General features: G+C 42.9%; 3 non-coding genes across 3 annotated transcripts; all 3 read right to left on the bottom strand.

Moving 5' to 3' along the window:
• Window positions 1–1,320: 1,320 nt before the first annotated feature.
• Window positions 1,321–1,423, bottom strand: LOC142253825 (U6 spliceosomal RNA). Its single transcript, XR_012726857.1, has one exon. It is a non-coding gene; the product is annotated as a U6 spliceosomal RNA (small nuclear RNA).
• Window positions 1,424–5,603: 4,180 nt separating this feature from the next.
• On the bottom strand, window positions 5,604–5,710 carry LOC142253798 (U6 spliceosomal RNA). The gene has a single exon (XR_012726832.1). It is a non-coding gene; the product is annotated as a U6 spliceosomal RNA (small nuclear RNA).
• Window positions 5,711–9,885: 4,175 nt separating this feature from the next.
• On the bottom strand, window positions 9,886–9,989 carry LOC142253816 (U6 spliceosomal RNA). The gene has a single exon (XR_012726848.1). It is a non-coding gene; the product is annotated as a U6 spliceosomal RNA (small nuclear RNA).
• Window positions 9,990–13,938: the final 3,949 nt, after the last annotated feature.

The raw sequence follows: 13,938 nt of genomic DNA, 5'->3' as shown, positions 1-13,938 counted from the left end.
GTGCAGATTCCAGAACAGACCGGGACTTCAAGCCGTCTATTCTCTGCCAGGTGGGTGGGTTTCCAGGACTCATCTGCCACCATTAACATCCGAGGCATAAGCAGCAAAGGGAGGACTGGGACATATTCCCTTAAATAGTCCAAACTGTCTGCGGCAGGACCCAGACACCAGGAGGACCTCCAAGTGCTCCACGCCAGGGAGGACACACACACACACTCACACACTCACTCACACACACACACACACAAGTGCATCGGTGGGCGAGTGGCACCAGGTCAGCTGGCACAGGGACACAGGACTCGGGCACACCTGGGATCCAGCACGTCCCCAGGTTGCGAACCCAGCTGTAAGTAAAGTGACCAAACTGCACTCCCCTGTCTGGACTGAGGTATTTCACTGCACCTCCACATTAACCCCTACCTACCCCTGGGGAAAAGCCCTGCTCGCGTAGGGCTTCACCATCCACGCTGCCTCATCCATCACCCCCAGGAAAGTACGGCAGCGGTGGCCATGCCATCCCTGGCCGCGCACCGCGTGTGGCGTAGTCGGACTATTTTTATTATTTTTCCCATTTTATTTAAAAATTGATCGACGTGCCCCTGGATCCGGGACCCCTCGAGCCACGGATTGCCCGGATCCGAGCAGCTCAGCTGCCCCGGGGTGCGACAATACACATATTTGGTATTGCTGAGTTCAGAAATGCCTGGGCTATAAAAATATAAAAGCAATTAATCTGATTAGTACAAGGTGTAGCGAGAAAAAATATTCCAGATGACAAAATGATGGTTTTTGGTCATCGCAACATGGCACTAAAATGCAATAACAGGCGATCAAAACATCATATACAAATATGGTATAATTAAAAACATCAGCTCACAACGCAAAAAAAAAGCCGTCACTGAGCCCCAGATCCCGAACAATGAGAATGCTACAGGTCTCCGAACATGGCGACAAGGCGCTATTCTTTTTTTGGACAAAGTTCTGCTGTTTCTTCACCTTTTAGATAAAAGTAAAAGTATACATGTTTTGTATCTACGAACTCGCACCGGCCTGAGGCATCATAATGCCGGGTCACTTTTACCAAATTGTAAACATGGTGATAGAAAAAAAGCAAAAAAAAACCCTAAATTGTGGAATTTCACTTTTAAATTACAATTTCTCCACTTTTGGATTTTTTTCCCCCATTTTCCAGTACACTACATGGAAAAATGAAAAGGAAATAAAGCAAAATGGCCATGGCTTGAAGGGGTTAACAAGACCAGAAATGTTCTTACCTCAAAAATTGACGAAAAAAAAGTACATTTGGGTTAATAAATGCGTGAAAATATGGAAGGTTCACGAATTTGCGTATCATCCTTGCGCAGGGGCTATGCTGATCTTCTCTGTATCGTACCAAGTTTAGTAAATGTGCTGCCAAAAGCGAAGTATATACGCTGTCAAAGCAAGCTCAAACTGATATCCTACCTGACCGCTATATATAGGCCTAAAAAAATGGGATATTTTAACTTAAGGACATCATTTTATTTATTTTTTTAATTTATTTTTTTTTTTTTACAGTAAATTCTGAAAGATTTTCGGTAATATCCTATTAATGAAGAAATCAAACTGTAAAAAAGCTAATTAGGGAAAAAATAAGAGATATTGTGCAATAATTCAATATGCAAATTAGATCCACACTGCAGAGCATGCTGGGAGGAAGTGAGGGGGCAGCTTTTGCCTGTGATAGATGTTGTAGTATAAGTGGGAAACAAAGAGGGACATTACTACTGTGTTGGGGGATGGAAGGGGACATTACATTTGTATAGGGGCACAGAGAGGTAATTTTTACTTTGTAGGAGCACAAAGGACAAACAATACCAATTAATGTGGCTGAAACAAAGGGCCATTATTATTGTGTGGGTAAACATTCGGGGACATTACAACAGTATTGGGGACTAAAGGGGGCACATAGGGTGTAGTATAATTGTACAGCCCTAAGAGAAGAACTATTATTGTGTAGGGCACACACAGGGCATTTTTACTGTGTAAGAACACAAAGGCGAAACAATTCCAAGTTGACTGTGTTCAAAAAGGGACATTGCTATTGTGTAGGAACACGAAAAGGGGCATGAGTACATTTTGGGGGACATAGAAGGTATACAACTGCATATAAGTGACGTTCCTGACATTACCATTCATCAGAATTGCCGGGTTTCGCTGTGCGCGGCAAGAGGCGGGAGCGGCTGCTTCTCAAATTCTATGGAGTCTCGTTCTGAGCCTCATTCTGAGCCTCCATAGTCTTTTATTGTGGATAAACGTCCTGGGAAGCACTGGACTATGTCAGACTTTGGTGGGAACTTTGCATTTTAATAAATTGGTGAACAAAGGACTGTGTCTTGTTTTTATTTCTCTATGTTTATGTTTTCAGGCTTCCATTTGTGGAATATGGCAGATTCCTTGGACTACAGTGGTCCTGCTGTTTTTTTTTTCTTTAGTAAAGTATTGAATGATGGAAAGTGTTTATTTTAATAAAGTATTTTTTACGTGTGTATCTTTTTTTATTACTGGGTTCGTAATGGCGATGTCTGATAGATACTTTTCCATTACTAATCCCTGGGCTTGATGCCAGCTAACACCACACAGGTGCCATTAACCCCAACTACTATTACCCTGATTGCCACCACGCCAGGGAAGAACCATGCAAAGCGCTAGAATTGGCGCATCTAATGTGATGCGCCTTTTCTGGGGTGGCTGCGGGCTGGTATTTTTAGTCTGGGAAAGCCCATGGTTATTGGCCTGTACCGCACCAGGGTAATCAGGAAGAGCTGAGGCAAAGAGCCAGAACTGGTGCATCTAATGTGATGTGCCGTTTCTGAGGTGGCTGCGGGCTGGTATTTTTAGTCTAAGAAGGAGCCAATAATCATGGGCCTCTCCAGCCTCATAATAACAGCCTCCAGCTGTCTGCTTTGCCCTTGCTGGTTATCAAAAATAAGGGGCACCCCACGCTGTTTTTTTCCCCCATTTATTTATTTAATCATAAAAAGTTGTCCAACAAGCTCCACAGGTTACAATGTTATTATTATACTAGCTGTACTACCCGGTTTCGCCCGTGTTAATAACTGCTGTTAACAAAATAGAATGCATTAACAAAAATGCATTCTGGAAACACAAACAACAAAACAAATAGATAGAAATGTAATTATTAAAAGGCAAAAACTAAGCTAATAGAAGTATTTCACAACATATATTTCAACACCACAAATATTCCCACAGATTTAACTAAATTAGCCAAGTAATGTGCTCCGTCTGTCTCTTTCCAGATCTGTCTCTTTCCCCGTCTGTCTCTTTCCTCGTCTGTCTCTTTCCAGGTCTGTCTCTTTCCAGGTCTGCCTCTTTCCTCGTATGCCTGTCTCTGTCTCTTTCTTTGTCTGTCTCTATCTCTCTGCTTCTTTCCCCATCTGTCTCTTTCCAGGTCTGTCTCTTTCCCAGGTCTGTCTCTTACCCCGTCTGTCTCCCCGTCTCTTTGTCTGTGTCTTTTCCTGTCTGTCTCTTTCCCTGTCTGCCTGTCTTTGTCTGTCTCTATTTCTCTGTCTTTTTCCCCATCTATCTCTATCAAGGTCTGTGTCTTTCCCCATCTATCTTTGTCTGTCTCTCTAGCTGTCTCCTCCTTCCCTGTCTTCCTGTCTCTGTACCTGTCTGCATATCTGCCTGTCTCTTTCCAGGTCTGTCTCTTTCCAGGTCTGTCTCTTTCCAGGTCTGTCTATCCTTTTCCCCGTCTGTCTCTTTCACCGTTTGTCTCTCTCTGTCTCTTTCCCTTTCTGTCTCTGTCTGATTCTCTCTCTGTCTGTCTCTCTCTATCCATCTCCCCACCGACATCTTATTATCTCACATATACGCTTCTAATACTATGAATGTTTTTTGTTCCTGTAGCAACCACTCACAGCTGCTACTAATAAACTGAAGTTACAGGCTCCATTTACTTTAATGAAGGCATGTTTTTCAGAGAGTAACTGTAAAGCGCGGGGTTAGATTTTCCTGTCAAAACATAGTGTACGACTTTCCCTGGGTCACATGAGGTGTCATACATGTCATACATGTCATGAGGTGTACATTTGCACCATTTAGAGCCTTTCACGTGGCACTAAACAATGTTTTTAGTCTTGTTTAACCTAATAAATAAATAAATAATTTTAAAATATTACGTGGGATTCCCCCTATTTTTGATAATCAGTCAAGGTAAAGCAGAAAGCAGGGGGCTGAAATTATCAGGCTGCGAAGGCCCATGGTTATTTGGCCTTTCCCAACCTAAAAATAGCAGCCCGCAGCCACTTCAGAATTTCTGCACCACATTAGATGCGCCAATTCTGGAGCTTTGCTTGACTCTTCTCGATTGCCCTGGTGCGGTGGCTATCAGGGTAATATATTTTTGGGGTTGATGTCAGCTTTGTAATGTCAGCTGTCATCAAGCCTAGGAGTTATTAATGAAGAGGCGTGAATCAATCACCCCCATTATTAACCCGATAAGTAAAAAGAAAAAACACACACAAATAGTTTATTTGAAAAAACCCCACTCTCCAACTCTTTCCCTGGTTCACCAATATATTTAAAATAAAAACCCAGGCAGGTCTGACGTAGTCCAGGGAATTTGACATAGTCCAGGGAATCCGATGTAGTGCACAGCCTTGTACAAAAACGTGTTTTCCTGCAAAAAGATGCAGAAGTGGAGCTGCACAAAATACTTTACGTGTGCACATAGCCCAAATTGTAATAAAACACATATCTACCCCCGGTTTTATCAGTAAAAAGTCAGCTCAGGGCCCAAAAAATAAGCCTTCCCATAGTCCCAGATTCCCAAAAAATAAAAACATTACGGTCCTGGAAAATATCGCGAAAAGGTAAATTTATTTCTTTTTTTACATATTTCTGATTTTTTTTTGACCATTTAAATAAAAAAAAAAATGATACATGTTTGGTATCTAAGAACTCGTACTGACCTGGGCAATCATGCTGCAAAGTCTGATTTACCATATGGTGAACATGGAAAGTAAGAAACCCCAAAACAATGCGGACTTGCACTTTGTTAGCAATTTCACCGAACTTGGATTTTTTTTTTACCATTTTCCACTACTTTATAAAAAAAAAAAATGTAAAATTAATGATGTCAGTCATGGGCAGCACGGTGGCTCAGTGGTTAGCACTGCAGTCTTGCAATACTGGGGTCCTGGGTTCAAAACCCACCAAGGACACTATCTGCAAGGAGTTTGTATGTTCTCCCCGTGTTTGCGTGGGTTTCCTCTGGGTACTCCGGTTTCCTCCCACACTCCAAAGACATACAGATAGGGACTCTAGATTGTGAGCCCCAATGGGGACAGTGTTCCTGATGTATGTAAAGTGCTGAGGAATTAATAGCGCTATATAAATGAATAAATTTATAAATTATTATTATTAAGGTCAAGTTTTCCCTCAAAAAACAAGCCCAAACATAGCTATATTGCGGAAAAAATAAAAAAACGTTCTGGCTTTTGGAATAAGTAGGAGAGGAAAAGCGAAAAAATGTAAGGGGTTAACAAGGGCCGAAATGTTGGGAGATGAGGGGAACAAAAACTTGGGGTTGAGAAATGCGTGAAAATGTGGAACGCTTCACGATTATACGTGTCATCCTTGCGCAGGGGCCATGCTAATCTTCTCTGTATCGTTCCAATTTCAGCATATGTGCTGCCAAAGCTAGCACAAACTGCCATCCGACGTATCCGCTATATATAGTCCTATAAAAATAAATATTTTAACTTAGGGAGATTATTTTTAAAATCAGTTAATTCTGAAAGGTTTTAGGTAGCACTCTATGAATGTTGCAGTTAAAGTGTAATAAATGTAATCAGGGAAAAAATAGGTAATAATTTGTCACTAATTAATATGCTAATGAGATCCGCGCCGCCGCACAAGATCCTGGGAGAACATGGGGCCTATTTCCTACTGTACAACGGGCATTACTATTGTACAGGGCCACACAGGGGAATTCCTAAGGTACATGGGGCATTACTACTGCACAGGGGGGCATTCCAATTTTACAGGGGCTCACAAGAGGCATTACTACTGTACAGGAGGTATTAGTATTGTACAGAGGCTCCTCACAGGGGGCAATACTACTGTACGAGGGGGTATTATTTTTGTACATGGGGGTCACAGTTGGGCAATACTATTGTACAGGGGGGCATTATTACTGTACTGGGGCTCACAGGGGAAATTACTACTGAACAACGGAGCATTACTACTGTACATGGGGTCAAAGGTGGGCATTACTACTAATCTTGCGGGCATTGCTATTCTACAGGGGGCATTACTACTGTGCAGGGGGCATTACTACTGTACAGGGGGCATTACTACTGTGCAGGGGGCATAACTACTGTACAGGGGCATTACTACTGAACAGGGGGCATTGCTACTGTGCAGGGGGCATAACTACTGTACAGGGGGCATTACTACTGTACAGGGGGCATTACTACTGATCTTGGGGGCATTGCTATTCTACAGGGGGCATTACTACTGTGCAGGGGGCATAACTACTGTACAGGGGGCATTACTACTGTACAGGGGGCATTACTACTGTGCAGGGGGCATTACTACTGTACATGGGGTCACAAGTGGGCATTACTACTGATCATGGGGCATTACTACTGCACAAGGGGGCACTACTATTGTACAGGGGGCATTACTATTGTGAATGAGGGCATTACTGCTGTACATGGGGGCATTACTAGTGTACAGGAGCTCACAGAGAGCATTACTACTGTACAATGGGACATTACTGCTGTACAGGGGCATTATAATTGTACAGGGGCTCACAGAGGGCATTATTACTGCACAGTAGGCATTACTCATGTACTGGGGAACACAGGGGGCCTTACTACTGTACATCAGGTCATTACTACTGTAGAGGGGCTCATTGATAAGCATTACTTTTGTACATGGGGCTACTAATACTATACAGTGGCTCACAGGGGACAGTCTCTTGTTTTTATTTTCTCTCTGTTTATCTTTTTCAGGTTCCCATTTGTGGACTATGGCGGATTCCTTGGACTACGGTGGTCCTGCTATTTTTTTTTGTTTGTTTTAATAAAGTAGTGAATGATGGAAAGTGTTTATTTTAATAAATCATTTTGTTAAATTGTGTATGTTGTCTTTTTTTATTACTGGGTTATTAATAGGGGTGCCTGATAGATGCCTCTCCATTACTATCCCATGGGCTTGCTGCCAGCTGACATTACACAGCTGACATCAACCCCAGCTACCATTACTCCGATTGCCACTGCACCATGGCAATCAGGAAGAGGCGGACAAAGCGTCAGAATTAGAGCATCTAGTGTGATGCTCCACTTCTCCCGCAGCTGCAGGCTGCTAGTTTTAGGCTTGGACGAGCCAATAACCATGGACCTTCCCAGCCTATCAGGCCCTATCTGTCTGCTTTTCCTTGGCTGGTTACCAAACATAGCAGGGAACCCATGCAAGTTTTTTAATTAACGACGGTAATTTATTTATTTATTTATTTAACCCCGTCACTAGTACGCCATTGGTCGTGTCCCTGCGGTTACCATGGGCTCCGGCGGATCTGATCAGCAGACGTGCGTGTGTTAACTCTTTCGATCACACTGTCAAACTTTGCTCCCGCCACCGTCGGTGGCCCCGTGATGCGATCACGGGGCGCCGTTGTATTTCCATGACAGCTCGGGGTCAGATTATTACTCCTGATGCTGTCATGAATCACTTCCTGTGAGAGTCAACAGAATGCCAGCACTCTCAGGAGACCAGGATTTCTCCTGATCAGAGCGATGCTGCAGCATCGCTCTGAACAGGAAAAGCCATTGCAGTGTACAGTCATAAAGTCCTCTAGGGCAACTAGTAAAATCAGTAAAAAAAAATTAAAGAAATAAATAATTATGTAAAATATGAAAAAATAAAAGCTAAAGCTCAAATCACCCCCCTTTTGCCTCATTGAAAGCAAAACAATTGAAAAACTAAAAAACAAAACAAAAAATTGAGACGTCCCTGAGGTAACCAGGTGTCACAAAACAAGGTAACATCACTGCAACAGCTCGGGTCCTACATAACTGTGCCAGTCAGTACACACACACCAGCACACCAGGACACATACACTCCAAAACCAGGGCGGGAGACTCCCATAGAACCAGGTGACAGGGCTGGGCACTGTGAGCTAACAGGCAGCCAACTGGGTAGGGAGAGATCAGACCTGGGGGAGGAGTGGATGGCCTGGGGAGAGTGGGAGAAGTCAGTTAGCGGGCTGGAGAGACTGAAAGTGAGCAGTCACAAGGAGGAGAATGAGTTGTCAGTAAAGGTGTCAAGACAAAGGAATCTTGAGACACAGTGAAAGTAGCAAAGACCCCGCCAAGACCTGAGTAGAAACAGCGGCCACTCAGGGGAGAAAGTATCTGGAGAACGAGAGGTCAAGCTCCAGGGACAGTGGAATGCTGTGGGAGTGGAAATCCAGGGCTCCTAGTACTTTGCACGCACGGGGTGCAGATCCGAGAACAGACCAGGACTTCAAGCCATCTATTAACTCTGCCAGGTGGATGGGTTTCCAGGACTCATCTGCCACCATTAACATCCGAGGCATAAGCAGCAAAGGGAGGACCGGGACATATTCCCTTAAATAGTCCAAACTGCCTTCGGCAGGACCCAGACACCAGGAGGACCTCCAAGTGCTCCACGCCAGGGAGGACCCACACACACACACACACAAGTGCATCGGTGGGCGAGTGGCACCAGGTCAGCTGGCACAGGGACACAGGACTCGGACGCACCTGGGATCCAGCACCTCCCCAGATTCCGAACCCAGCTGTAAGTAAAGCGACCAAACTGCACTCCCCTGTCTGGACTGAGGTATTTCACTGCACCTCCACATTAACCCCTACCTACCCCTGGGGAAAAGCCCTGCTCACGTAGGGCTTCACCATCTACGCTGCCCCATCCATCACCCCCAGGGAAGACCGGCAGATGACATCCCTGGCCGCGCACCGCGTGTGGCGTAGTCGGACTATTTTTATTATTTTTCCCATTTTATTTAAAAACTGATCGACGTGCCCCTGGATCTGGGATCCCTCGAGCCACGGATTGCCCGGATCCGAGCAGCTCGGATGCCCCGGGGTGCGACAATACACATATTTGGTATTGCTGAGTTCAGAAATGCCTGGGCTATAAAAATATAAAAGCAATTAATATGACTAGTACAAGGTGTAGCGAGAAAAAATATTCCAGATGACAAAATGATGGTTTTTGGTCATCGCAACATGGCACTAAAATGCAATAACAGGCGATCAAATCATCATATACAAATATGGTATAATTAAAAACATCAGCTCAAAACGCAAAAAAAAAAGCCGTCACTGAGCCCCAGATCCCGAACAATGAGAATGCTACAGGTCTCCGAACATGGCGACAAGGCGCTATTCTTTTTTTGGACAAACTTCTGCTTTTTCTTCACCCTTTAGATAAAAGTAAAAGTATACATGTTTTGTATCTACGAACTCGCACCGGCCTGAGGCATCATAATGCCGGGTCACTTTTACCAAATTGTAAACGTGGTGACAGAAAAAAAGAAAAAAAAAACCCTACATTGTGGAATTTCATTTTTAAATTACAATTTCTCCACTTTTGGATTTTTTTCCCCCATTTTCCAGTACATTATATGGAAAAAATGAGTGATGTCATTCAAAAGTACAACACACGGCCCTCACGTGGAAAAATCAATACGTTAGGGCTTTTGGAAGAAGAGGACGAAAAACGAAAAGGAAATAAAGCAAAATGGCCATGGCTTGAAGGGGTTAACAAGGCCAGAAATGATCTTATCTCAAAAACTGACGAAAAAAAGTACATTTGGGTTAATAAATGCGTCAAAATATGGAACGCTTCACGAATTTGCGTGTCATCCTTGCGCAGGGGCCATGCTGATATTCTTTGTATCGTACCAAGTTTAGTAAATGTGCTGCCAAAAGCAAAGTATATGTGCTGCCAAAGCAAGCTCAAACTGATATCCGACCTGACCGCTAAATATAGGCCTAAAAAAATGGGAAATTTTAACTTATGGACATCATTTTATTTATTTTTTTAATTTATTTATTTTTTTACAGTAAATTCTGAAAGATTTTAGGTAATATCCTATTAATGAAGAAATCAAACTGTAAAAAAGCTAATTAGGGAAAAAATAAGAGATAAGGTGCAATAATTCAATATGCAAATTAGATCCACACTGCAGAGCATGCTGGGAGGAAGTGAGGGGGCAGCTTTTGCCTGTGATAGATGTTGTAGTATAAGTGGGAAACAAAGAGGGACATTACTACTGTGTTGGGGGATGGAAGGGGATATTACATTTGTATAGGGGCACAGAGAGGTAATTTTTACTTTGTAGGAGCACAAAGGACAAACAATACCAATTAATGTGGCTGAAAAAAGGGCCATTATTATTGTGTGGGTAAACATTCGGGGACATTACAACAGTATTGGGGACTAAAGGGGGCACATAGGGTGTAGTATAATTGTACAGCCCTAAGAGAAGAACTATTATTGTGTAGGGCACACACAGGGCATTTTTACTGTGTAGGAACACAAAAGCGAAACAATTCCAAGTTGACTGTGTTCAAAAAGGGACATTGCTATTGTGTAGGAACATGAAAAGGGGCACGAGTACATTTTGGGGGACATAGAAGGTATACAACTGCATATAAGTGACGTTCCTGATATTACCATTCATCAGAATTGCCGGGTTTCGCTGTGCGCGGCAAGAGGCGGGAGCGGCTGCTTCTCAAATTCTATGGAGTCTCGTTCTGAGCCTCATTCTGAGCCTTATTCTGAGCCTCCATAGTCTTTTATTGTGGAGAAACGTCCTGGGAAGCACTGGACTATGTCAGACTTTGGTGGGAACTTTGCATTTTAATAAATTGGTGAACAAAGGACTGTGTCTTGTTTTTATTTCTCTATGTTTATGTTTTCAGGCTTCCATTTGTGGAATATTGCAGATTCCTTGGACTACGGTGGTCCTGCTGTTTTTTTTTCTTTAGTAAAGTATTGAATGATGGAAAGTGTTTATTTTAATAAAGTATTTTTTACGTGTGTATCATTTTTTATTACTGGGTTCGTAATGGCGATGTCTGATAGATACTTTTCCATTACGAATCCCTGGGTTTGATGCCAGCTAACACTACACAGGTGCCATTAACCCTAACTACCATTACCCTGATTGCCACCACGCCAGGGAAGAACCATGCAAAGCGCTAGAATTGGCGCATCTAATGTGATGCGCCTCTTCTGGGGTGGTTGAGTGCTGCTATTTTTCGTCTGGGAAGGCCCATGGTTATTGGCCTGTACCGCACCAGGGTAATCAGGAAAAGCTGAGGCAAAGAGTGAGAACTAGTGCATCTAATGTGATGTGCCGCTTCTGGGGTGGCTGCGGGCTGTTACTTTTAGTCTAAGAAGGAGCCAATAATCATGGGCCTTTCCAGCCTCATAATAACAGCCTCCAGCTGTCTGCTTTGCCCTTGCTGGTTATCAAAAATAAGGGGCACCCCACGCTGTTTTTTTCCCCCATTTATTTATTTAATCATAAAAAGTTGTCCAATAAGCTCCACAGGTTACAATTTTATTATTATACTAGCTGTACTACCCGGCTTCGCCCGTGTTAATAACTGCTGTTAACAAAATAGAATGCATTAACAAAAATGTATTCTGCAAACACAAACAACAAAACAAATAGATAGAAATATAATTATTAAAAGGCAAAAACTAAGCTAATAGAAGCATTTCAGAACATATATTTCAACACCACAGATATTCCACACAGATTTAACTAAATTAGCTAAGTAATGTGCTCCGTCTGTCTCTTTCCAGATCTGTCTCTTTCCCCGTCTGTCTCTTTCCCGTCTGTCTCTGTCTGTCTCTTTCCAGGTCTGTCTCTTTCCAGGTCTGTCTCTTTCCTGGTCTGTCTCTTTCCAGGTCTGTCTCTTTCCAGGTCTGCCTCTTTCCAGGTCTGCCTCTTTCCTCGCTGCCTGTCTCTGTCTCTTTCTTTGTCTGTCTTTATCTCTCTGCTTCTTTCCCCATCTGTCTCTTTCCAGGTCTGTTTCTTACCCCGTCTGTCTCCCCGTCTCTTTGTCTGTGTCTTTTCCTGTCTGTCTCTTTCCCTGTCTGCCTGTCTTTGTCTGTCTCTATTTCTCTGTCTCTTTCCCCATCTGTCTCTATCAAGGTCTGTGTCTTTCTCCATCTATCTTTGTCTGTCTCTCTGGCTGTCTTCTCCTTCCCTGTCTTCCTGTCTCTGTACCTGTCTGCATATCTGCCTGTCTCTTTCCAGGTCTGTCTCTTTCCAGGTCTGTCTCTTTCCAGGTCTGTCTCTCCTTTTCCCCGTCTGTCTCTGTCTGTCTCTTTCACCGTTTGTCTCTGTCTGTCTCTTTCCCTGTCTGTCTCTATCTCTCTGTCTCTTTCCCTGTCTGTATCTGTCTGATTCTCTCTCTGTCTGTCTCTCTCTATCCATCTCCCCCCTGACATCTTATTATCTCAGATATACGCTTCTTATACTATGGATGTCTTTTGTTCCTGTAGCAACCACTCAAACCTGCTACTAATAACCTGAAGTTCCAGGCTCCATTTACTTTAATGAAGGCATGTTTTTCAGAGAGTAACTGTAAAGCGCGGGGTTAGATTTTCCTGTCAAAACATAGTCTACGACGTTCCCTGGGTCACATGAGGTGTCTGTGCAAAATGTTGTGATTGTAAATGCGACGGTGCGGATACACTTTTCGTTTCACTTTTTCCCCATTATGTAGATAAGGGCAAAATTGATTGGTAAATTGGAACGCGCGGGGTTAAAATTTCGCCTCACAACATAGCCTATGACGCTCTCGGGGTCCAGACGTGTGAGTGTTCAAAATTTTTTGACTGTAGCTGCGACGGTGCAGATGCCAATCACGGACATACACACACACACACACACATACATACACACATTCAGCTTTATATATTAGATGTCTGGAGGTTGTGCAATTATATGTTTATTTGTCCGTGTACTGTCTTTTCTATATCTATTATCTATCTCTATAGCAATTGCTGTCCAAAAACACCAGAAAAACGTATCGGAAACGGGGTTTTTTCTGCTGCGTTTTTCCTGCCAAGAGATGCAGAAATGGTGCAGAAATGACTGCACCAAATACTAATGTGTGCACATACCCCAGGGTTCCCATGACTAGTGTTTGTTGAGTTTTTGACACTGCAGAATTTCTGCACCAATTCAGTACCTTAGTTTATTTGCGCTTTTGCCTTGCATTTTTATTACATGTGTTTTGATGCAGTTTTGACGTGTTTTTGTCTTAATAATACAGTTTGTTGAAATAAAGACAGCAGAGAAAACAGAATTTTGTCAAAAGCAAAGAATTCAACATCTAAAAATACACAAAAACACATGTACAAATATAAAATAAAAATATAAAAGATAAAGCTAGATAGATGATAGAAATATTTTAGACAAAATAGATTGCTATCCTACAGATATATAATGTCACAACCCCCTACATATTATACATTTGCACCATTTAGAGCCTTTCACGTGGCACTAAACAATGTTTTTAGTCTTGTTTAACCTAATAAATAAATAAATAATTTTAAAATATTACGTGGGATTCCCCCTATTTTTGATAATCAGTCAAGGTAAAGCAGAAAGCAGGGGGCTGATATTATCAGGCTGCGAAGGCCCATAGTTATTTGGCCCTTCCCAACCTAAAAATAGCAGCCCGCAGCCACTCCAGAATTTCTGCACCACATTAGATGCGCCAATTCTGGAGCTTTGCTTGACTCTTCTCGATTGCCCTGGTGCGGTGGCTATCAGGGTAATATATTTTTGGGGTTGATGTCAGCTTTGTAATGTCAGCTGTCATCAAGTCTAGGAGTTATTAATGAAGAGACGTC

Source organism: Anomaloglossus baeobatrachus, chromosome 9, assembly GCF_048569485.1.
Source record: "Anomaloglossus baeobatrachus isolate aAnoBae1 chromosome 9, aAnoBae1.hap1, whole genome shotgun sequence".
NCBI classification, from domain to species: Eukaryota; Metazoa; Chordata; class Amphibia; order Anura; family Aromobatidae; genus Anomaloglossus; species Anomaloglossus baeobatrachus.
This window is presented reverse-complemented; position numbering and strand designations above follow the sequence as displayed.